Source organism: Ranitomeya variabilis, chromosome 4 (genome assembly GCF_051348905.1).
Source record: "Ranitomeya variabilis isolate aRanVar5 chromosome 4, aRanVar5.hap1, whole genome shotgun sequence".
Classification (NCBI taxonomy): Eukaryota; Metazoa; Chordata; class Amphibia; order Anura; family Dendrobatidae; genus Ranitomeya; species Ranitomeya variabilis.
The window spans coordinates 519973856-519999874 of NC_135235.1; the positions used below are offsets into that span (position 1 = coordinate 519973856).

The window sequence follows — 26019 nt, forward strand, 5'->3', positions numbered from 1 at the left end:
GACTTTGGGCATGCGCACACCACTACGCCACCAACGGAAAACTACGCCAAATCTGGGTGAAGACACCACGCCCATGTGACCTGACCAGCCTGATTGACAGGCGAAAACGGAGACTTTGCAAAGTTATTTCGGCAACTTAGGTGGGTAATAAACGCATAACACACACACTAATGTAACGCCCACCTCTGCCCCTATTTAACGCTATTTTTATCCCATCTTCCAAAAACATGGTGACAGGTTCCCTTTAAAGTGCAAAAACGGGAATGAGTTTATAAAAATTCCCCAGGTACCGTGGTTCTAGCATCACCATAGCCGTGCACCAACTCCCAGATGCACACGGTCTCTCTGCTGTGCTAAATGAGAAGCGTGTCAGCGAGGGCAATACAAATGGCTGACAAATACCTGCCAAAACAAAAAGGTTCCAACATGCTACAACCAAACATGTCTGCTCATCGTTTCTCTGCCCATTTCCATTCCATAGTCAAGAAAATATTGCAGATCCTACAGCTGAGGTCAGGAGTGGCACTATTTTAGGTTAAAGGTCACAGCCCCAATTCAACATTGTCCTTGTCCCTTTTCTCTGGTTCTAATAGTGACTTACCTCTGCGCCTGTTTCATTTGCACCTTTTCAGTTGACTGTAACTGATTTAGTCTTTTCTTGGACATTTTCTCTAATAATTTGAGCTATGATTACAAAGTGACACGAACCCCCAACCCCCCCCCCCCCTTCAAAAAAAAAATAATAATTCTGTGTTCTACAGGTGCAATTTTGTTCTTAAAGAGGTTGCCACATACAATTCAGTAAGTGTCACTGTGTGACTGCAGACTAATGAGTTTGGGGATTCGCCAGTTTCAGAGAAGGAACCAGAGGGTATGCATGTGCCAGAGCCCAATTAGAGGGTGTTGCCTCGCTCCATATACTTGTATTGAGTGAGGCCGCGCCTAATCTAGTGATGCGGCTGCCCAGAGTATGTATAACTCACACATACCCTCTTGTTCCACCTCAGAACCTGGCAAATCCCAGCAACGCAGTGCGTGCACTGGGGGTACTCATAAATCTGCAGTCACACACAGTGACTGCAGACTTATCGATTTGGACCAGACAAACCCAGTAAGCAAATCGCAAACATGCTGCTCATGTTTCCCAAAAAGGTTTCATTACAAGCCAAGCCTCTTCTCCATTTCATTTGAGGCCTGTCTGGACACGGAGAGGCGAGTCACTAGTTAGGAACCATACATTTGAGGTCACCTTGGCATGGTTGGCTGGCTTTTACACTTTTGATCAAAACACCAAGTACCTCACTTTGATTTGTGTATAGAAATGGTGGAATTCATGTATTCACTAATCGCAGTGTGCTGACGCAGCGTACGTATAACTGCATGCCACAGTTGAATTAAATGGAGTTTGTCGCCTCAATAATACGATTTAACCCAACCATATTGTGAAATAGGCCACTGTCTCTATAAAAATCATATCTTTGGTGTAACAACCATTTCTAGGTGCATAGAAAGACTGTGCGATATGCCAATGAGGGCGTTTAGTGCATCCTTGGTGTGGCCAAGCGCTCAGGGCGCCATCCCTCCCCTTAATTACTATGCTCCGCCACCTCCCTCTAATTCAATTGACAGGCCGATATAGAAAGCAGCCGCAGCAGAGAGCAAAATGTCTGCACTTGTTCCAGCATTAACACCAAGTGCCCACAGACGCAGGCTGGATTTTCAAGCCGCACTCACCTTGGTTACATGACCGCTGTCAATCTTCATAGATATAGTTAACCAAGCATGGTAATTGAGGGGCATTATGGTGCACTGAGCACTTGTGGTCATGCCAAGGGTGTGCCCAACAACTTCATTTGCATATCCGACAAAACACTATGCACACCAAATGTATGATTTTTATAATGGCCAATTCTCCTATTTGACTATGTGGTTAATTTGAGGTGACAGACTCCATTTAAAGTCACATGTGACTTGTGACAGATCAAACAGGTTTGCTTTTTGCAGTGGTTGCGCAATCATAGTAAATGTTGCTATGCAACATTGCGATCTTCATATCATTGTGACAAATTGCGTCTAACGTGTGTGCATAGGGTACTTCCCAACATGTGTGTTAAGAACCATTCGGCATGTTGCATTTCAAAGCCCAATCCTTACATTTTTATGTAGTATAAGCCCTAATGTCCGGCTGAGGCTTAGGCCGGCGTCACTCAGCGTATGAAAATACGGTCCGTATTTTAAGGCCGTAATACGCAGAAATGTTCCAAAAATAGTGATCCGTATGTCATCCGTACGCAGGGTGTGTCAGCTTTTGCGCATGGCATCCTCCGTATGTAATCCGTATGGCATCTGTACTGCGATATTTTCTCGCAGGCTTGCAAAACCAACATCTAATGGATTTATGTGCTCAAATGTTCGTTAAAACATATATACAGTATGTATATTTATATATGTCATTGAGACACACATATATATTCTGTATTTATATTTAATTCAGTGCGAGATATGTGAAAAGCTGGTAATTCAATTGCCGGCTTTTCATTTCTCCTTCACAAACCCGACAGGATATGAGACATGGTTTACATACAGTAAACCATCTCATATCTTTTTTTTTTTTTGCATATTCCACACTACTAATGTTAGTAGTGTGTATGTGCAAAATGTGGGCACTCTAGCTTGTAAAATAAAGGGTTAAATGGTGGAAAAAATTGGCGTGGGCTCCTGTGCAATTTTCTCCGCCAGAGTGGTAAAGCCAGTGACTGAGGGCAGATATTAATAGCCTAGAGAGGGTCCATGGTTATTGCCCCCCCCTGGCTACAATCATCTGCCCCCAGCCACCCCAGAAAAGGCACATCTGGAAGATGCGCCTATTCTGGCACTTGGCCACTCTCTTCCCATTCCCGAGTAGCGGTGGGATATGGGGTAATGAAGGGTTAATGTCACCTTGCTATTGTAAGGTGACATTAAGCCAGATTAATAATGGAGAGGCGTCAATTATGACACCTATCCATTATTAATCCAATAGTACGAAATGGTTAATAAAACACACATTATTTACAAGTATTTTAATGAAATAAAGACACAGGTTGTTGTAATATTTTATTATACTGGTAATCCACCTGATGACCCTCGTCCTGTAACAAAGGAAAAAGAAAAACTCAATATCTCATACCTTCCGACGCTCGGGTCAAGTCCCACGAAGTAAATCCATCTGAAGGGGTTAAATCATTTTACAGGCAGGAGCTGTGCTAAAGCAGTGCTCGTGGCTGTAAAACCCCCGGGAATGAATGGATTGCAGGGGAATGACCTGTAGTTACCTTGAGTTGCGGTGAGGCGCCCTCTGCTGGATGTCCTCATATGAACTCGAGCATGGGAACTTTTACCAGGCTCCAGTTCATGAGGACATCCAGCAGAGGGCGCCTCACCGCAACTCAAGGTAACTACAGGTCATTCCCCTGCAATCCATTCATTCCCGGGGGTTTTACAGCCACCACAGCTCCTGGCTGTAAAATGATTTAACCCCTTCAGATGGATTTACTTCGTGGGACTTGACCTGAGCAACGGAAGGTATGAGATATTGTTGTTTTTTTTATTTTTCCTTTGTTACAGAACGAGGGTCTTCAGGTGGATTACCAGTATAATAAAATATTACAACACCCTGTGTCTTTATTTCATTAAAATACTTAATAATGTGTGTGTTTTATTAACCATTTCGTACTATTGGATTAATAATGGATAGGTGTCATAATTGACGCCTCTCCATTATTAATCTGGCTTAATGTCACCTTACAATAGCAAGGTGACATTAACCCTTCATTACCCCATATCCCACCGCTACACGGGAATGGGAAGAGAGTGGCCAAGTGCCAGAATAGGCGCATCTTCCAGATGTGCCTTTTCTGGGGTGGCTGGGGGCAGATGTTTGTAGCCAGGGGGGGGGGGGGGGGCAATAACCATGGACCCTCTCTAGGCTATTAATATCTGCCCTCAGTCACTGGCTTTACCACTCTGGCGGAGAAAATTGCGCGGGAGCCCACGCTATTTTTTTCCGCTATTTAACTCTTTATTTTACAAGCTACAGCGCCCAAATTTTGCACATACACACTACTAACATTAGTAGTGTGGAATATGAAAAAAAAAAAAGGGATATGAGATGGTTTACTGTATGTAAACCATGTCTCATATCCTGTCGGGTTTGGGAAGGAGAAATGAAAAGCCGGCAATTGAATTACCGGCTTTTCTATAGAACACTGCTGCGTATTTCTCGCAAGTCACACTGCTGGTCCGTGTGTAATCCGTATTTTTCTCGCCCCCATAGACTTATATTGGCGATTTTTTGTGCAATACGGTGACAAACGCAGCATGCTGTGATTTTGTACGGCCGTAGAAGACCGTATAATACGGATCCGTAAAATACAGCTGATAGGAGCTAGGCCATAGAGAATCATTGGGCCGTGTGTTATGCGTATTTTACGGGTGTATTTTCTGCGCTCATACGTCCGTAAAACTCGCCAGTGTGACGCCGGCCTTACTCTGAGGAAAACACATGAACATTTAGCAGAGTTGAGCTATGGGGAAGGCGGGGGATCTGAAGGAGCAGCCACCGGCCCAAGGAATGTCTGGTAGTCAGCAATCTAAGGTTTATGGCCAAGTTGATAACTTGGTTAACAGATTAAGGCCATGTTCACAGTGCGTTTTTTACTGCAGAACCGCAGCGGTTTTGCAGCTGTTTTCCATGCAGGGTACATTACAATGTACCCCTATGGAAAACAGGAACCACTGTGCACACGGTCCTGAATTTCCCTTAAAAAGCCGCGATGAATCGGTGCGGGAAAAAAGAAGGAGCATGTCACTTCTTTCCCCGAAACTGCAGCGGTTCTGCACCCATAGACCTCCATTGTGAGGTCAAACCCGCAGTAAAACCTGCAGATCAAAAATATATCTGCGGGTTTTATTGCGGTTTGTGGTGCAGAACCGCTGCAGCCGGAAGTGCGGGGAAGCGGCCGGAAGTGCGTGGGCGGAAGTGCTTGGGCGGAGAGACATGGAGGCGTACCGTCGCATGGGGATCGTGTCGGCCGTTTGATTGAATTGGTATGTGTGTGTGTGTGTGTGTGTGTGTGTGTGTGTGTGTGTGTGTGTGTGTGTGTGTGTGTGTGTGTGTGTGTGTGTGTGTCCCCATGCGACGCTAGTGCCACCATTGTGCTAAGTCGCCGTATGGGACTACGACTCCCATCCGGTATTAGGATGGGAGAGTTGTCCCTGTGTCCGGCGACTTAGCACAATTGTAAAGTTACACAAAACACCTACACACAATACACATACATGACACACAGTACAGTACATACAACATATAACACAGAGTATATACTCACCAACAGCACACTTGTAGGCGAAGCCCTCAATCCTCCAGGAAAAAAATCACAAAATAAAAAATCAAATTCATACTCCCTGTCCGCAGAATCCATAAAACGAGTGTCCCACGCCGATCCCCTGCTCTCCGGCGATACACTGCCAGGAGCGAAGCTCCTAGCAGTGTATCGCGTACTGTTCCGGAGTTCAATGACTCCGGCGTCTCGGTTAACAGCAGTACAGCTGCGTTGAACTTTCCCACGCAGCACTGCCGTTAAGCGAGAGTGCCGGGGTCAATGACCGCCGGTAAACTCGCTCGCGCATGCGCAGTGACACACCGACAGGAACTATGGCTCCTGTCAGTGTGTTGCTGCAGCCGTGGAGAGCAGACATATCTCTGGATGTGTCTGTTCTCCATGGAAAATCTAAGTGGGATACGTGGCACTTAAATACGTGGCAATTAAATACGTGACACGTGGCACTGAACTACGTGGCACTGAACTACGTGGCACTGAACTACGTGGCACTGAACTACGTGGCACTGAACTACGTGGCACTGAACTACGTGGCACTGAACTACGTGGCACTGAACTACGTGGCACTGAACTACGTGGCACTGAACTACGTGGCACTGAACTACGTGGCACTGAACTACGTGGCACTGAACTACGTGGCACTGAACTACGTGGCACTGAACTACGTGGCACTGAACTACGTGGCACTGAACTACGTGGCACTGAACTACGTGGCACTGAACTACGTGGCACTGAACTACGTGGCACTGAACTACGTGGCACTGAACTACGTGGCACTGAACTACGTGGCACTGAACTACGTGGCACTGAACTACGTGGCACTGAACTACGTGGCACTGAACTACGTGGCACTGAACTACGTGGCACTGAACTACGTGGCACTGAACTACGTGGCACTGAACTACGTGGCACTGAACTACGTGGCACTGAACTACGTGGCACTGAACTACGTGGCACTGAACTACGTGGCACTGAACTACGTGGCACTGAACTACGTGGCACTGAACTACGTGGCACTGAACTACGTGGCACTGAACTACGTGGCACTGAACTACGTGGCACTGAAATACGTGGCACTGAAATACGTGATACGTGGCACTGAAATACGTGATACGTGGCACTTAGGCTATGTTCACATTTGCATTGTGCGCCGCAACACACAACACAAACAAAAACGCAGCAAAACGCATGCACAACGCTGCGTTTTGCGCCGCATGCGTCCTTTTTTTGATTGATTTTGGACGCAGCAAAAATGCAACTTGCTGCGTCCTCTGCGCCCGGATGCGTGTGCTGCAGTGACGCATGCGGCGCAAAACGCAAGAGCGACGCATGTCCATGCGCCCCCATGTTAAATATAGGGGCGCATGACGCATAGCTGGATAGAGCTGGATCCACGGGCTGTGATCTGGCCTACGCTCCGCACTCTGCGGAGCGCTGTCATTCAAAACACGTCCACTCATTTTGGTGTTTAGTCCCAAAATGGAGGATGGAAGAAGAAAAGGGTTGGACAAGGAAATGACATCATTTCTTTTTTTTTTTTTCCCCCACTGCAGTTAAAGCTTTATTTGTGTCAAACACAGACAATCTGCAGAGAAAACTGCATAAAAAACCGCACTAAAAACCGCATCAAAAACGCACCTGCGTTTTCTGCCAAGAGCTGTGGTTTTTGTCCTGGAAAAAAAAGGATTGAAATCAGGATCGTGTGAACATACCCTTACTGCAGATCATGCCAAAATCAGCGTGGTCCACAAAAAAATTATATTGAAGTGTGTCTTTCATACTACATAGTAGTAAGATGTCCATAATTTAAAGGGTCTCCAATCCAGACATCAAGATCCAAAATTCATCAGTTTCTGCCAGAACACTGGCAAAATAGCATCTGAAATGTAGCAAAAAAGTTTACAGCTTAAAGGGCCACTGTCACCCCCCTCCAGCCGTTGTAAACTAAAAGAGCCACCTTGTGCAGCAGTAATGCTGCATTCTAACAAGGTGGCTCTTTTAGTTTTAGGTTCAAGCATACCCCAAATAAAACGTTTTTATACTTAGCCACAATTCCTGTCTCTAGCCAGGTAGGCGGGTCCTCACTCCCCAGCTTGGCCAGCTCCTCTGCCGTCACTCACATCTTCCTGCGCTTTCGGCGCCGCCCCCTCAGCGCTGTTATCGTTTCAAATCCGGCGCCTGCGCTGTGTACTGGTGTCCTGCGCAGGCGCTGTAAGCTCTGGCCGTCTGATGTAATGGCTGATACCAGAGAACAAAAGACATCCACAGAACACCAGGATGGATCTGCTGCACAGCAAATAGCTGTAGGATCTGCGATGATATCACTGCCATGTGATACATCATCGCAGGTCCTACAGCTATTTGCTGTGCAGCAGATCCATCCTGGTGTTCTGTGGATGTCTTTTGTTCTCTGGTATCAGCCATTACATCAGACGGCCAGAGCTTACAGCGCCTGCGCAGGACACCAGTACACAGCGCAGGCGCCGGTTTTGAAACGATAACAGCGCTGAGGGGGCGGCACCGAAAGCGCAGGAAGATGTGAGTGACGGCAGAGGAGCTGGCCAAGCTGGGGAGTGAGGACCCGCCTACCTGGCTAGAGACAGGAATTGTGGCTAAGTATAAAAACGTTTTATTTGGGGTATGCTTGAACCTAAAACTAAAAGAGCCACCTTGTTAGAATGCAGCATTACTGCTGCACAAGGTGGCTCTTAGTTTATAACAGCTGGAGGGGGGTGACAGTGGCCCTTTAACATAATTTACACCAAAAGTAAAGCACTACAGTCTCTGACTTGAGTATATTTCTTACACTAGTGCACACCCTCTTAGGCTACTTTCACACATCAGGTTTTCTGTGTCAGGCTAAATCTGGCGAATGTTGGAAAAACTGGATCCGGCACACATTTTGAAAAACTGATGCGACGGATCCATTTTTGACGGATCCAGCTAGCCTATATAGAGTATTGGATAAAAAAAAAAAAAAAAAAAAAAAATTGGAGCATGCTCAGTTTAAAAAACCGGACCAGGCCGCCAGATCCACCTTTTTCCGGATCCGGCACCCAGGGGCTTTCATTGTAGCAAACAGCTGGAAGCGCCGGATCAGGCGCTTCAGGCTTTTTCGCCAAGACACAAAAAACGTTGCAATGGACGTTTTTTCAAGTAACCGGAAGCGGCAGATTTGCCGGATCCGGCGAAAACCGGACGAAACGCAATGTCATCCGATGCAATCCAGCACTAATACAAGTCTATGGGAAAAAACCTGATCCGGCGGCAACATTTGCCTGATCCGTTTTTTTGAAAATTAGCCGGATTTAGCCTGACGGCGAAAACCTGATGTGTGAAAGCAGCCTTAATGAATTTGGCACATCTTACTCCAGCAGACTCTTCAGTAAAGATTGGTGCTTTGTATAGGGCCTAAATGTGACTACATATTCCTACTGTTTCTAACATGAATAATCACTATATGCTACCACTGCCTCTGTCATTCACATTGGCACTATGGAAAGTCTGAACCATGCCTGTGTGATGGACTGGCGTCCATGATAAAGCCATGTCCTGCGGCAGGGGAGTATAGTTCAGACGTTCCACAGCATTCGCCAATCCCTGGGCAGATATTCTGGGTAAGAAGCCAGCACTGATCTGCAGAGGTAGCATGATGGAGGACATTCAGCAAGGAGACTACACATTATAAATCTATAGCAATATTTAATGTAGATGTTTGGGGTTGCTTTAATGTGTAAGGGGCATCAAGACTCTCCCCCAACATTAGGCCTGGAAAAAAAGAATGAAATCCTTTTTCCCTTCTCACTACAGCAGCAAATGGGTGAGCTTGCCCGATCCACACAAGAGACATTTTATGTCAAGTAAATCTCACCTAAATAAAAAGTCCATAGCTTCTACATTATGCAGAAAGCTGAAATGACAAATTACAGGATTTCACCAGCTAGCAGTAAGCTGCCAGGCAAGCCTCTGGGGCATGTAAGAGTCCGGCTACAGTTTTCAGAGCTTAGGAGTCCAGATGATACATTACAAGGTAGAGCACGGACTATTCGTCGCCTCACTAGAGGGAAGAAAGGGCGAGTGCAGAAATAAGAAGGACATGGTTGTAGTCTATCTACAGTTGTCTACACATTTTTCAGGGCCGTTTTTCATGGTGACATTCGCTTTAAAGATTTTCCAAATTATACCAGATGCTGTAAACCAAAAGAAATCAAAATGGACTACAATCACAGAAATGACTAGATTCGGACATAAAGCACTAGATTTCCTCTTCATGTTATAGGATAAGGCTATGTGCACACGTAGGAAAAGAGGTGCAGAATTTTCTGCACAAAATCCGCAACCGCGGATTTGCCGCAGTTTTTATGGGGAATTGTTGCAGATTTTGTGCGGATTTTCAGCGGTTTTTGCCACTGTGGATTTTTAATATGGAGGGGTGCAGAAACGCTGTAAGATCCGCACAAAAGTAGTGACATGCACTTTTTTGAAATCCGCAGCAATTCCACACTGATTTTTCTGCACCATGTGCACAGCTTTTTTTTTTTCCCATTGAATAACATTGTACTGTACATCACAGTGCGGATCTGCAGCGTTTCTGCGCAGAAAAATCCGCTGCGGATGCGCAGCAAATCTGCATCGTGTGCACATAGCCTTAAAGACAAGTTCTTACAAACAAGTATAGGTTGTGTGCAGGCATCTGATCTTTTTAGGCCATAAATTTGTAGTGAGGATGAAATGTAATGAGCGGCTCTGGCCCTGAGATGATTTACTGCTGACATGCAAATAGTCATCATCTGATCACTGCTCCCCAGCAGGCAACACTTGAAGGCCACATATTGGTTGTGGCAATAACTGATGGCAGCTGAGGGCTAACATGTGCCACCACTACCAGTCCATGAGAATTTATTATTATTATTATTATTATTATAGCGCCATTTATTCCATGGCGCTTTACATGTGAGGAGGGGTATGCATAATAAAAACAAGTACAATAATCTTGAACAACAAGTCACAACTGGGTACAGGAGGAGAGAGGACCCTGCCCGCGAGGGCTCACAATCTACAAGATTAAACCAACATACAATAATCTTTATTTTTATATAGTGCTAACATTCCGCAGCGCTTTACAGGTTGCACACATTATCATTGCTGTCCCCTATGGGGCTCACAATCTAAATTCACTATCAGTATGTCTTTGGAATGTGGGAGGAAACCGGAGTACCCGGAGGAAACCCATGCAAACACAGGGAGAACATACAAACTAAACAGCACCTTCCTCGCTCAACTGATGGGAGGAAAGAACACATTAGACGTGCAAAATGTAGTCTTCCGATTAAAAGGGGGCGTCTTATCTTTCTTTTTCAGGAGCTCAGTGCTCTCCCCAACTTCCTGCTCGCTGTGGGTGGTCGGGTCAGATTGACAGTTTGGTCCAGTAGAATCCATGCACCGCTAACCCAAGAACTAAAAGTGCGCTCCAGGCCAGCCCTTACAAGTGCTATTGCAAAGAGCTTGCAAGCACTACATGTTTGGCTGCAGCTGCTGGAAAGGAGTGGTGGGCGTCAACCAAGGCAATGAGCCATTAGCAATGAAATTAAAAATCCATCTGTTCAGCAGGAGAGTATTTTTCTTTTTTTTTTTTTTTTTTTTTTTTTTAAAGGAAACCCATTCCACAGACAGTATGTGTCAGGCACTGGCTGTATGATCTCAGACAAACGTTTGATTCTGAAAAGCAGCAGTATTTCAAAGAAAAACCATACTTAAAAGCCACCAGGGACCAAGCCACTGCTGCCCTGGAGTGACAGATCTCTCCCTATATGCCCCCGGAGACCTGTCACTCTAGGGCACTGGGTGGGGAGAGATTGGCGGCTTCTAAAATATGTTTTTCTCTGAAACTGTGCACTGTTTTACTGTAAATCACTTGGCTGAGATCACACAGCCAGTGCCCGATTACATGTGGCCCTCAGGTTGGGCAGCACGTATTAGCCGTCAGGTTCACTATAACCAAGTAAATTGCTAATCCACTTGTTTCTATAAGTATTTTGCAATTTCTCCTATTTAAAACTATGAGAAGATGCCTTTAAGGCTAATAAATACGGTATATATTTATATTGTGAGAAATAAAGGGTCTTGTTTCTATCAAAATCAGCGCAACTCCTGGATGTGACTGGTAGTACAGCTCAATCTTGTTCAGTGATACCATTTCTAAAAGGAAAGCCAGTCAATATGTTCTCATGTCTGAAAAGGTTTAGGCCATGTGCACACGTTGCGGATTAGGCTTTGGAATTTTTGGTGCGGATTCTGCATCTCTTGGCAGAAAACGCAGGTGCGGATTTGACATGTTTTTTGTGCTGATTTTTTGTGTTTTTTACCCCTGCAGATTTCTATAATGGAATGGGTACAAAAACGCTGCAGATCCGCAAAAAAGTAGTGACATGCTACTTTTAATCCGCAGCGTTTCCGCATGGAATTTTCCGCACCATTAGCTCAGCGGTTTTTTTTTTCTCATTGATTTACATTGTACTGTAAATCACTTGCGGATCTGCAGCGTTTCTGCGCGGTAAAAAACGCTGCAGATCCGCAGGAAATCCGCAACATGTGCACATAGCCTTAAAGATCAGGCGACTTTTCCTTTTTTCCCCTCTCTCCTTTTTCCAAGGGCCATACTTTTTTTTACGTTGACAGCCTAAGGGTATGTTTCCACGTTCAGGAAACGCTGCGTTTTTTACGCTGCGTTTTTCCGCAGCGTCAAAAACGCAGCGTCCAGATGTTACAGCATAGTGGAGGGGATTTCATGAAATCCAGACTCCACTATGCGTTAAAAAACGCATGCGTTTTTGCCACGAAAACGCATGCGTGGTGCGTTTTTTCTAAACGCAGCATGTTGCTACTATGAGCAAAACACGCAGGTGACCTGCCAGTGACCTCAGGTGCAGTTTTGGTCAGGATTTTACCTGCATAAAATCCTGACCAAAGCCTGAAGCAAAACTGAACGTGGAAACATACCCTTAAGTGTGTTTTTCTTTTTTTTCAGGCAGAACAGGAAAGTTGTAGTGTTGAATGATGCCATTTGTTTTATCATACAATCTACTAGAAACCAGGAAAAAATTACAAGATTGATAAAATGCTGAGAATTCAACCATTGTTTCTTGGATTTTGCTCAAGATTTATTTTATGGTAAAGTGGCAGTGGCCTGGAAACATAATTCTCCAGGTCAGTTTGGTTACAGAAATAATCTTGTATAGGAGTTTTTACTATTTTTACTGTGGGAGAGCAACGCGATAAAGGTTAAATATATAAAAATTTGAATTTTATTTTTCAGTCCCATTAGGGGACTTAACTATGCCTGATTTGATTATTCTACATAGTGAAATACAACAGTACTGCATAATATAATAAAATCCAGGTCCCAATGAAGCGCAGCTTGAGTCTGAATGTAACAGAGTACCAAGATGACAGCAACGGTGGGCTTCAGTTGGCCTCCTGGCTACCATGATAACCTATTGGTGGTGGCCCACAGTCACGTAGCAGCGGTCTATTGGATTCCAGTGTGCATACCACATTAACGCTGCTGCTTCTGCTATACACTAATGCTAGGAAACATAAGCGGCACCAGGGCTCAGCTCCTGAACACTCTCCATATGCTGTCACCCCATGATGTGATGTACCTATAGGCGATAGTGTGAGGATCTTAAAGTTGATCCTCCATGAAGAAGTTAACCTAAAGTAGTGCTTAGCTGATATTGGTGGAAAAAAAATATGCTGCCAGATTCAAAGCTATTACGTAATCAATCTGGAATAAAAAAAAAAATCTCTGAAAAGTAAAAGTTGACAACTCGAAAATGCCCTAAAATTTAGCAACTTTTATAGGTTCCACACCATTTTCATCCAACAGTGACAAAGTGGTTGGAGTTGTGGTGGGAGAGGAGGTGGCGACCCCCGATTGTCAAATCCATCATGAGCGACGGCGTTGGCTACACCAGAAATCTTATGCAAGCAGATTTGTTGTGAGATGTACACAGACACTCCTGACTCATTAAGAGGAAAGCGCCTCTTAATGAATCAGGAGTCTCACACTCCACCCTGACCTCATCAGGACAGGTGTGAAGATCACCGGCCTAGATGAAGATGGGCCTTAGTCTTTCAGAGCTAGCTGCATTGTCAACTGCTATGGCTAAATTCAGGCGTGATTCTGTTGGGTTCAGATCAGTAGATTTATGGTCAGTCTGGACATCACAGCCTGTACCAAGACCTAGGTCTAAAGACATCTGAATTCAGCCGGAGAATAATCCTGGACTGGAGAGGTCCTGTTGTATTTCAGCCACAAGCATTATGTAAGGTGCCTTGATCTTCAGCATCATAAGCAGTCCTGACAGATCCACTTCTGGCCAACATAAAAGTGTGTTTCCTATGTGAGGACAACTGCTGCATATGAAGGGCCGGCTTACTGCCCTTTTTCTAACATTAAGACTCTTGCAGAGAGAAAGGGGCTGGTTCAGCTAACATGAGCAGTCAGCCAGTCCCCTCCACATGCAGCAATAGTCACCTGCTGACCACAAAATAAAATTCTCTCTTGGGTGGAATGCCAGCTAAAGCTACTGGGACTGGTGGCAATACCTGAAGATCATGGCATATTAATAAATATACGTTATATACTAATATATTCCTAAGTTTATATTCTAACCACATTGAAAGATAGTTTTAGAAAAAAAATCATTTTACTAAAAATATTCTGCAATTTTAAGTTTATAAAATGGTGTCATGTAGTCTGGACCTCCCAATGTGAAGAGGTACTTCACCGGTTTATTGGCTTCCTCTGAAAATGGCCCAAGTGTGTGCTGTGATAGAGGGAAATTATAACAAGCCCCTTTCCAGATGTGGCTAATAAGTAGGGAACAGAGTACCACCCAGCCCCCTCTATAGGGTATTTAAGAGGGACTAGACTATTTATAGCGCTGTACATACATTATCCTCGCTGTCCCCAATGGGGCTCAATCTAGATTCCCGATCAGTAGGTCTGGAGATCAAACCCAGTACAGTCACTTGTGGCACCATGGCGGAGTCGGCCATTTATATACACCGCCCCACCTGCTCGGTTTCTATCTTTTTCCACCCTTCTGTGGCTCTCTGAAGCCAGAGGTGTCAAATAAAGGGAGAGGGTGAAGATAGCGGGACAACAAGCAGGCGGGAAGGTGTATAGAAATGATAGAGCCCGCCATGGTGCACCGAGCACTGGGCTTAGTGTGAACAGTCATTCCATAAATCAGACAAAAGACCAGAAGCCTTGGCAAATGCTGCTAGCTGGAGCCCTATCCATGCCCTGTATGCAGAGCCGTCATTAGGAAGCGTGGTACACAGCAGATGCCCTACCATCCCCGGCAGGAAGCCGCACACTGGGGCTGGGAAGGCAGGCCAGCACGGGTTAATCTGCACATGCGGCAATGGAGGCCGCAGTCGGCAGACATGACAGCTCCGCTCTGCAGCAGGAGGCCAGGGAGGACGTGACAGGTGGATGACACCGCAGATGACGGGCCTCGGGCTGAGACTACGGGGAGCAGGCCGCCACTCTCCCCGCCCATGTATGAAGCGACTCCCCGGCCCCCCCGTGCCTCGCCCATCCCTCCCCCCTCTCCTACCCTTCAGCGTCCGCACCTGAGAACCGCTGTCCGGTGATAACGTGCCGATAGTAATCCGAGCGAGCTCAGCTTCCTCACTGTCCCTTCTGCAGACTCAATGCCGTTCTACTTCCGTTCTGGCCGCCACTTCCGCTTCCTACAAGCCCCGCCCCACTCCACCACCCGCCTCTCAACGCGGGACCAGCGGCTGCCGGGAGAAGGCGGAGGAGGGGGGGTGATCTCACTGTCACCATAGTAACCGCGGTGACGTCATCGGGTGCAGCGGCGCGGGAGAGGGGAGGAAGGAAGGAAGTCTGGGCGGGAAGAGGAGAAGCCTCAGTGTCTGTGGTGAAGGCTGTCACTGTGCTGGATAATGGCGCCCGTGTCATTACAGACAGTGCTACCGCTCCTGGCCGCCCTATAGTGCACTGAACGCCATTTTCCATAGTCATTCTCAGCCATTGTGACCTTGTAGAAATAATTAGCCTCAGTGCTTTTGGTATATATTTTTTGCAAAATAATTCAGACTATTCCATGCCCATAAGCATGTAACCTGGGTCAGATGTGAGGAATAGCAATGGAATACTCCAGTTAGATGAAATGTGCTGCACTGTAAGCAGGTGTGAACTGGGGCAACAGAGATGGCCGACGTGGGAAGCCGCACATAAGCTAGCACCCCATCTATTACTATCCCATAACATGGTCATGCCGAAACACCGTGTGCAAGACGAGCAAGATCACCCCGTCAGGTGCTCAAAATGGCGGGATCTGTAGAAACTAGTGATGAGCGAATATACTCGTTACTCGAGATTTCTCGAGCACGCTCGGGGGTCCTCCGAGTATTTTTTAGTGCTCGGAGATTTAGTTTTTCTTGCCGCAGCTGAATGATTTACATCTGTTAGCCAGCTTCATTACATGTGGGGATTCCCTAGCAACCAGGCAACCCCCACATGTACTTATGCTGGCTAACAGATGTAAATCATTCAGCTGCAGCAAGAAAAACAAACTCTGAGCACTAAAAAATACTCTGAGCATGCTCGAGAAATCTCGAGTAACGAGTATATTCGCTCATCACTAGTAGATGCCAAATAAGGGAGTCATCCAGGCACAGTCACATGGCACTCCTATAAGTTCCTAAAACCAGGTGCTGTCTGGCCCAGAGTTCCCATTGACTCCCACCCCCACAAGGGCAGGCCACAGCTATCCCTGCAATAATAAACGCTCTATGGGTTCTCTATGTGCCTGACTATGCTTTCCCTTTGCGCTTCCCTATACACCTCCCTATGCATTCCCTATATGCCTCCCTATGCGTTCCCTATGTGCCACACTGTGCGTTCCCTATGCACTTTCCTGTACGTTCCCTATGCGCCTCCCTGTGCATCCCCTCTGTGACTCCTTATGCTTTCCCTATGTGCCTCTGTAAGCAGCATGCAGTGACGTAATGGTTCCTCAGCCGCAGATGATCCGTTGGGGGTTGTAGTATCGGCAATTGCCGGTGCAGTGTCCTCAGATGGGGTCCCAAAACTAATGGTCCAACTTCTGGCGGCAACGGGCAGTCTCCGGTTTTGCCCGTTGAGCCCCTAGTCCATAAGCCTGTGCAGCTAAAAAAGAGAGCTGCAAAGATCCCGGTATCAAATGTGGGCTGATGTGCGCTGTCCAGCAGAGGGGATCAAAACTTAATGTCCTGTAACCGGCTCAGGTTCTCCTGCACAAGCGCGGTCTTACCCTTGTCCGGGCGCACGGCGCTTCCCACCCTCACTACTCCGCTGGAGTGTCCAGGAGGTCTTGGCCGCAATGCGTCGCTGCTGCTCACCCTCCTGCACTCTCCTTGACGGTGGGAAAATGCAGCTTTGTATGCTTTCGGCTCTGTTTCCTGTCTAAACAGGCCTCCTTGTCATGGGGCCTGTCCAGTCCCCTATTCCTTCCCCCGGGCAACATGGGACGCAGCCTCAACAGTTCCGGACCCAGCTCAATACAGGTACCTGCAGCCCGGTCTTCCTCTTTACACCTCCCTATGCATTCCCTATCTGCCGCCGTATGTGTTCTCTATGTGCCGCCCTATGCGTCCCCTATATGCTGCCCAGATGACAGACGGAGCCTTTAACAACATTGTTCACAGAGCCTGATTAGTTTCAGTAGCCACTTCATAATGAGCAGACTTGCCATTGTATTACTCAGCTAGTGCCTTTTAAAAGGAACCTGTCACCCCCAAACTCGAAGGTGAGCTAAGCTCACCAGCATCATTGGCTTATCTCCAGCATTCTGTAATGCTGCAGATAAGCCCCCGATGTAACCTGAAAGATGAGAAAAAGAGGTTATATTATACTCACCCAGGGGCGGTCCCGCTGCGGTCCGGTCCGATGGGCGTCGTGGTCCGGTCCGGGGCCTCCCATCTTCTTACGATGACGTCCTCTTCTTTTCTTCCTGCTACGGCTCCGGTGCAAAGTACTGCAGTGTGCCGGTGCTGGGCCTCTCTGACCTTTCCCGACGCCTGCGCACTGCAGTACTTTGCTCTGCCCTCAACAGGGCAGACAAAGTGCGCCGGAGCCGCAGCGTGAAGACAAGAAGAGGACGTCATCGTAAGAAGATGGGAGGCCCCGGACCGGACCGCGACGCCCATCGTACCGGGACCGCCCCTGTGTGAGTATAATCTTTTTTCTTATCTTTCAGGATACATCGGGGGGCTTATCTACAGCATTACAGAATGCTGTAGATAAGCCCCTGATGCTGGTGGGTTTAGCTCACCTTCGATTTTGGGGGTGACAGGTTCCCTTTAATGATTTGATCTGTGTACAAAGGCACCCCTAACACATTAGATGGCTGCCGGCTGAAGGATGCTTTTGCCAATCTTTCAGCCGGCAGCCACCTTGGCGGTCTACCCCATACACAGGAAGACTCCTTGGCCAATCATTCATGTGCTATCTATGAAAAAGCCCAAGATAATTGGAAATCACACATGCCTGATCTCACCCGACAATCGGTTTGCCAGTGCCCCATTACATATTAGACTGTCAGCTGAACCTCTCAGTAGCAGCAGGTGCAGCTAACAGTCTAATATGTATGGAGGGCTTTAGAGTATACTGAGCTGTGTGGAGCACATTGAGAATATGATTGAGGAAAAACATCTAGCGAAAGGGCATCCATTGGACATAAATTATCAATGATAAGAGGTTAGAGTAAGAATTATGCTGAAGAACATGCACTGCATAGCAACTTGTTAAAGCATAGTAGCACGGATGTGATATAATAGCAAATGACTAGATCAAGTTCCATAGCTGTATAAGAGGCACAGAAAGTCAATCACACAGTAGTAAAAAAGTATCACCAGTTGGTCAGAGTAAGGCTTCTTTCACACTTCCCCCTTCCAAATCTACACAGGATCCGTCAAGACGTTGAAAAGACGGATCCTGTGCAGATTGTGGAAAACGTGTGCACTGGGCCCGTCTTTCTGACGGACCCGTCGAGGCTATGTGCACCTGTTGTGTATGCGTCTTCGCAGCGGTTTTCCACTGCGAAAACGCATACACAACACAAACCAGGTTAAAAAAATAAAAAATTGCAGTATTCTCACCTACCGGCGTTCCCGCGCAGCGATGCTCCCGACAGCGTTCCTAGTAATACATTGCGAGAAGTCGCGAGGATCCTGCATTTTCCTGCATTTTCTTGTATTAGCGACGGATTGTGACGGATGGCCATCCGTTCCATCCGTCGTGCACTGGATCCTGCGTAAAAAAATGATCCGTCGGGCAGAGAAAACGTTCAGAGGAACATTTTTTCTGCACGTCTGAAAATCGGTCAGCGACGCATCCTGCGCTGCTCGTCACTGGCTACAATGGAAGCCTATGGGCGCAGGATGCGTCGCTGCCTGTGAAAAGCAGGAATCCAGCGACGGGTCCCGTCTTTTCAAACTGAGCATGCGTGGAAGAATTTCCCGTCAGGGAAATTCTCTCTCGCTCGCTCTCTTTCTCTTTTTACTATTGATGCTGCCTATGCAGCATCAATAGTAACAAGATATAATGTTAAAAATAATTTAAAAAATTGTAATATTCTCACCTACCGACGTCCCGCACAGCGTCACCGATGCTCCCGGCAGCTAGCATTCCTAGTAATACATTGCAAAATCTCACGAGAAGTCGCAGTCTCGCGAGACCGTGACTTCTCGCGAGATTTCGCAATGTATTACTAGGAACGCTAGCTGCTGGGAGCATCGCTGCGCGGGAACGCCGGTAGGTGAGAATACTGCAATTTTTAAATTTATTTTAACCTGGTTTGTGTTGTGTATACGTTTTTGCAGCGGAAAACCGCTGTGAAGACGCATACACAACAGGAGCACATAGCATCGACGGGTCCATCAAAAAGACGGGCCCAGTGCACACGTTTTCCACAATCTGCACTGGATCCGTCATTTCAACGTCTTGACGGATCCTGTGCAGATTTGGAAGACGGAAGTGTGAAAGAAGCCTAATCCAGATTTTTCCCTTTACCCATGACAGCACACCTGAGAGAGGGATCCGCCCTGAAAGAACAGGAAACCTACTGAAATAAAAGGGCATCAGTTCGTTTCCTGTCCTTGAACCTTTGTGCTGGAAATCAGCGGTTCACAGAGGAAGATTGATTTTTTTCTCTTACCCACTCCTGTCCCGGCACCGGAAGAGCAAGCGGTATGCCTGTGGACTGGCCTTCAGGTTGTTGAAAGTGCTGTCCTCGAATCCAGTGGGGGTTCTAGTGTATGAGCGGATGCCGGCGGCACACACAAATATGCTGGGCATGTCTTGGTCCGTCGTCCTCTCTGCTCCGTCTCTCCGCTCGCAGACTCCGTTGTTGCGGCTGAGTTGAGCTTCCAGGGGAGCGCTCCACTGACGTCATGGGCGCGAGGCTCTCTGGGAATGGGCGTGCCCAAGTGACGTTAGAGGGGCGCACTGAAAGCAAGATGGCAGCGCCCTAGGAGAAACGTCCGGCTGGGACATTTGGGTATTCAGCGCGTACTGGCTTGGGCAGATTGGATGATGATTGGGAGGAGGCGGAACCGAGGAGAGTGCAGTAGTTCCCCTTTAAAAGGGGGGATAACCACAGAAGAGCGCTTATGTTGAGCTCACTCCATCTTGGAGGATCAGAGACAAAAGCAGCAGCAGCCACCACTACCAACACCAGCCCACCGTCAGTGTGGGCATAGTAAAGGGGGCAGCCGTTCAAGTGGCAGGAGCGGCAGCCGTCCCAGTCAAAGGCGTGGAAGGTTGCAGGACTGCTCAATATCCAGGAGGGATGTCATATCCCTGAACAGCCTCTGAATCCGGTAACCTTAAAGTGACAGCGGGTTGTGAGTTATCTTCGTGAATGTCAACATTTTTAATAGGGTTATTTTCTTTGTTTAAATCAATAGACGCCTAGGAAAGCTAGCTCAAAGAAGAGGAATAGAGAGTGTTCCCTATGTAAGACCCTGCTAACTGAACTGGCAGAAGAATCTCTGTTCAGACTGCATACAAAAAACACTCAGTGAAGAGACCCCAGACTTTGCCGAAAACTTTAGGTCTCTGATCAAGGCTGAAATGGAAGGCTCCCTAAAGACCCTTTTAAAAAAGGGAAAGAAAAAATCTAAGGAGGTCTCTACTTAGTCAGACGATTCTCCACTATTAGAGGGAGAATACTGTAGTGAGTCCACATCCTCCTCTTTCGACAGTGACATAGGGGGCAGACCATGCTTTCCAGCAAAGGACACTGATAGACTAGTCAGAGCCGTTAGGTTGACAATGTACCTGAAAGTAGAGAAGACATGTAGGTCTCTGGAGGACGTAATGTCAAGGGTTGGAGGAGAGAAAAAAAGCGCACCTTTCCGGTTAATAGTAAAATCTAGATGCTCATAAATAAAGAGGGTAAAAAATAGAAAGAACTGGGGCCTTGCCCTCATCCTCAAAAATGAGATATCCTTTTGAGGTAAAGGACTCCGAGATGTGGATAAAGTCCCTAGAATTGATGGAGCAGTAGCTAAGTCATCAAAAGGTCAGCCCTACCCTTTGAGGATTCGGGGTGCCCATGAATCCGCTAGACAAGAAAGCGGGTGGATATCTTAAAGGGAACCTGTCACCTGAATTTGGCGGGACCAGTTTTGGTTCATATGGGCGGGGTTTTCGGGTGTTTGATTCACCCTTTCCTTACCCGCTGGCTGCATGCTGGCCGCAATATTGGATTGAAGTTCATTCTCTGTCCTCTGGAGTACACGCCTGCGCAAGGCAATATTGCCTTGCGCTGGCATGTACTCCAGCAGGGAAAGGGTTTGTCTGCTTTAGACACCCCCAGGGCATGGGAAGGTAACCGAGGGGGGTCCCCAGCACAGGATCCCCTTATGTTACCCTCTACAAAGAGCTGCTCTCCTTTGGGAGTTTATGGAAGCACCTATGACTTTAATGGGTGATTATTTGGGATGGGGGAAGGGGTATTTCTCTTATTAGAGGTTATCTATTATGAACAATCCCTGTAACCAAAAGTCTAAATTTATGAGAGGTGGACCTGGATCTGTAAGGAAGAAATGGTTCATCCATCTGGGCAATCAGGTCAACTAAATTGGGTCTAACAACCAATGTGGTGACCGATATCACAGCCAGATCTCTCCCACTTCCGGTTCATCACATTTATAGTCTATATTTGTTATGTCGTTCTCTGTAAATCTGGTAAAATGTACAAATGTTAAAACTTGTTACATCTGTTATATATCGGCGCTAAGGCTATGTGCACACGTCAGGATTTCTTGCAGAAATTTTCCTGACAAAAAACGGACATTTCTGCCAGAAAACCGCGTGCGTTTTTTTCACCTTTTTTCATGCGTTTTTGACCCGTTTTTTGTGCGTTTTTTTCCAAATGCATAGAATTGTGGGAAAAACGCGGAAAATCCGCAAAATTAATGAACATGCTGCTTTTTTTACCGCAATGCGTTTTTTTCGCGGAAAAAAAACGCACCATGTTCACAAAACATGCAGAATGCATTCTAAATGATAGGATGCATAATGTATGCGTTTTTAATGAGTTTTTATAGCGTTTTTATAGTGAAAAAAACGTGAAAAAACCTGAACGTGTGCACATACCCTAACTCTCTAAGCTCAAGGGCAGGGCGATCCTCCAGCCATGGTTTCCTAGAGGTTTCCACCACAGGGGGTTTTTCCTCTCCTGAGTGCTGGAGGGTGACTCTTCGTAAGTCGGGGGTTGTGCCATTTTTGGTGTCATGTGAATGTAAATAAAATTGAGAACGTTTGACACCTAATTACAATGCTTCGTGTATTTATTTTTTGTGCGTCTGTGTGATTCATTTTGTTTGGGAGTCGGGGTCCATCACATGTCACTGTGTCATAGGGCCGGACATCTGTCGGCCACAGTTTTGCAGGTGTTGCTCCTGCTCTGCTGAATATCATGGAGCAGAGAAGACAAGCAAGTGTGCACTCATCATTGGAATAAGGACTTATATTACAGCAGAATTACAGGCAGCTTCCTCGCCTCATTCACACAGTGAGTATTTTGGCCAGAATTTTACATCAGTATTTGTCAGCTAAAAAAACACAGGAGCAAACAGTGAGAAAAATAATAACTGAATGACTTTCACCTCTTCTGTGTTTTGGATCCACTACTTAAGTCTGTTAACAAATACTGATGCAAAATATCGCCATGTAAAAGTGCTGTAAATCCTTACTGACTGCATCATTACATCGATTACAGCGCTGCAGTCAGTAACTTAGCTCAGTAAAGCTACCGTTACACTAAACGACTTACCAACGATCACGACCAGCGATGCGATCGTTGGTAAGTCGTTGTGTGGTCGCTGGGGAGCTGTCACACAGACAGCTCTCTCCAGCGACCAACGATCAGGGGAACGACTTCGGCATCGTTGAAACTGTCTTCAACGATGCCGAAGTCCCCCTGCAGCACCCGGGTAACCAGGGTAAACATCGGGTTACTAAGCGCAGGGCCGCGCTTAGTAACCCGATATTTACCCTGGTTACCATTGTAAAATTAAAAAAAAAAACTACATACTCACCTTCTGATGTCTGTCACGTCCCCCGCCGGCGGCTTCCCTGCACTGAATGTGTCAGCGCCGGCCGTCCGTAAAGCAGAGCACAGCGGTGTCACCGCTGTGCTCTGCTTTACGGCCGGCCGGCGCTGACACATTCAGTGCAGGGAAGCCGCCGGCGGGGGACGTGACAGACATCAGAAGGTGAGTATGTAGTGTTTTTTTTTTTTTTTTACAATGGTAACCAGGGTAAATATCGGGTTACTAAGCGCAGCCCTGCGCTTAGTAACCCGATATTTACCCTGGTTACAAGTGAACACATCGCTGGATCTGTGTCACACACACCGATCCAGCGATGACAGCGTGTCAAACACAACGAGATCGCTATCCAGGACGCTGCAACGTCACGGATCGTCGTCCTCGCTGCAAAGTCGCTTAGTGTGAAGGTACCTTAACTCTGCTTGAGTTGATATCATAAGCTGCTGAGCTCAGTAATTGTCTGCATTGCTGTCGATGTGAAGTCAGCGCTGCAGACAATAACAAATACCATGGGTGGCACCAGAGATTCAGCCCTGGAGCAGGGGAGAGTGTGCAAAGTACAAGGGAACAGAGATTTCACTTTCTGAATACCCTTCATACAAACCAACGCATTTCGAACCAAGACTAAGAACTTTGTAACGTTTGAAACGCGTTGGTTCTTATAGAAAGTGTTCATTTCAACCTTTTGCAAAGTTTGTAAATTTTTCCCCTTTTTTAATGGATTAAATTAAAAAAATATATTCTGGAAGCTGGATCCTTTAACGTTCTTGGACTTGTTTACTTTTTTTAATGCTACAAAAATTGCGGTGTGTTGAACTTTTGAAACCTTGTGAATTATATGTGTTTTATTTGCGGGATTTCTCCATACACTTTAATGAGATGCCAAATATTCGCATATAAAAAATTCATATGGGTTTTTATTACATTTCCGCAGCAAAAAAATGGATGTAATCCACATGCACACATAACATTATCAATAAAGCATTATCAAAGCTCACAGCAAACAGGAAGTTTACAAAACAAAGTAATTTTAATTAAAAAAATATATTAATATATAAGAAGCAAGAGTGAAACTGAAAAAAATGCAATAAAACATGTAAAAAAAACACTCAAAAGGCAACGAAAAAACACAAATAACCTAATCTGGCAAGTTGAAGAATGAAATTCTACAGCGTCAAAATCTCACCAAATACTCATCGTAGAAACATAGCCGAAGGCTATGTTCACACGCTGCGGTTTTTGCTGCGGATCCGCAGCGGATTTTCAGCTGCGGATCCGCAGACGTTTTCCATGCAGGGTACAGTACAATGTTACCCTATGGAAAACCAAATCCGCTGTTCCCACTTTCCTTTTTTCCGCTGGAAAATCCGCGCTGATTTTCTGCGGAAAAAAAGAAGTAGCATGTCACTTCTTTCTGCGGATTCCGCAACTGTTTTCCACCTGCACCAATAGGAAAGTGCAGTTGGAAAACCGCAGTGGAATCCGCAGAAGAAACCGCACAAAAAACAGCACGGAAATCCACCGCGGTTTTGCACTGCGGGATTTCCAAATCAGGACCTGAAAAATCCGCAGGAAAAAAAGGATGGTGTGAACAAGCCCTAAGAGGGCAATTTCACTGATTGTGAGATGGGAGATGAGAGACAAGTCTGCTGCCAATGGGAGAGAATTTGTGGTCTAAATTATGACATTGTCCAGCTAAGAAAAAAGTGCACAAAAACCCCCAAAACAAAACATTTTGATAAGGTATCTTGAAGAATACTAAGGAATATAGGGGTGTCCTTTGTCCTTGATGCTCGTGGTCATTGTGGTTGCAGAGAACATGTTTTGCTCTTGCCTCCGGACGGCTGTTATACCCTGCAGTAACTGACAATCCACGGATATGAATAAGCGCTGTATTGTGAGCGTCAGCCAGGGCCGTAGTCATGGCCCACATAGGTGTCTGCTTTAGCGTGCCCTGACCACCCTCATCACATATATACAGTCCCACTGTCTCACTTGCCTGGTTCTCAGAGGCCTCCCTTACACGCAGGGACACTTCTTTAAATAAAGAGAGTCCAATTCCAACTTAAAACTTAGAACTTTGCTTGTTTCCAATTACAGCACGTCCACATCTGTTACAGCATCAACACAGAGTTCTGCACAGTTCACATCCTTCGTTTTCCCTGTGCTCTTCCCTATGTCCTTTAGGTTGTACCCGGTTTGTCCCATCTCGACCAGTACTGCAGCGTCCTCCCTGTTCAGCTTTGCTACATTCAGGAGATTCCTTGTCTGTTTTGCACCAGACATAAGGGCATCTGCCCAAGTAGAAAGCTGCCACATTTTGGAGCAACGTACATTTCTGTTCTGCGTTGACTTCAGCTATCACATCTGCTCTCACTTATGCTGTTCTGCTGCTCTCACTTCTGCTGTCCTGCTACTCTCGCTTATGCTATCCTGGACGACTGAGCTTAGCTGGGGTCCCCAGGCCCAGCTGACCTGCCTAGGCTCCCTAGCCTGACGCAAAACCAGGAAATCCTCCCGTCTTACCCTCAGTTGGCCCCTCCTAAGTTAACTGTTACTGTTCCTCAGTTCCTATCTCTAATCTCAGTGTGCTATAATACCCCTCTCTAGTGGCTAACCCAGACTCTTAGAGCTGCTTAAAATGTACAGAAACTGGTCAATATCCTATCACCATTTTATTTTTTTTTTCGACCAAAATTTAGGAGCCTCTAAGGCTGTGTGCACACGTTCCGGATTTTTCGCATTTTTTCGCCATAAAAACGCAATAAAACCACAAAAAAAAAGCATCCTTTAAGCATCCTATTAATAGAATGCAATCCTTCAAATTGCCTCTTCTGAGAAAAAGAGGACTTAAACTTTATAGCGCCACCTGTTGGAAGTAGCGATCCTACAAGTCACAATCAACCCTTTAACGAGTCGTGCAATATGATTTAGGATAAAAGCCAAATCAGTATCTCAATTCGCAGACACGGTGTTTCGGGCTGTTGGCCCTCGTCAG

At 46.3% G+C, this 26019-nt stretch overlaps 2 protein-coding genes across 3 annotated transcripts in view; one reads left to right on the forward strand and one right to left on the reverse strand.

Annotated features, from left to right (window-relative positions):
• YWHAB (tyrosine 3-monooxygenase/tryptophan 5-monooxygenase activation protein beta) overlaps positions 1-15167 on the reverse strand; it is a 55698-nt gene extending 40531 nt beyond the window's left edge. The window contains exon 1 of one of the 2 annotated variants that reach the window (XM_077252183.1): positions 15027-15167. The gene's annotated coding sequence lies outside the window, so the exon portion shown is untranslated. Of the gene's footprint in view, positions 1-15010 lie in introns of both variants that reach the window. The other variant, XM_077252184.1, reaches the window with a different exon arrangement.
• RIMS4 (regulating synaptic membrane exocytosis 4) overlaps positions 1-26019 on the forward strand; it is a 1070250-nt gene that overhangs the window by 346035 nt on the left and 698196 nt on the right. The window lies entirely within an intron of this gene.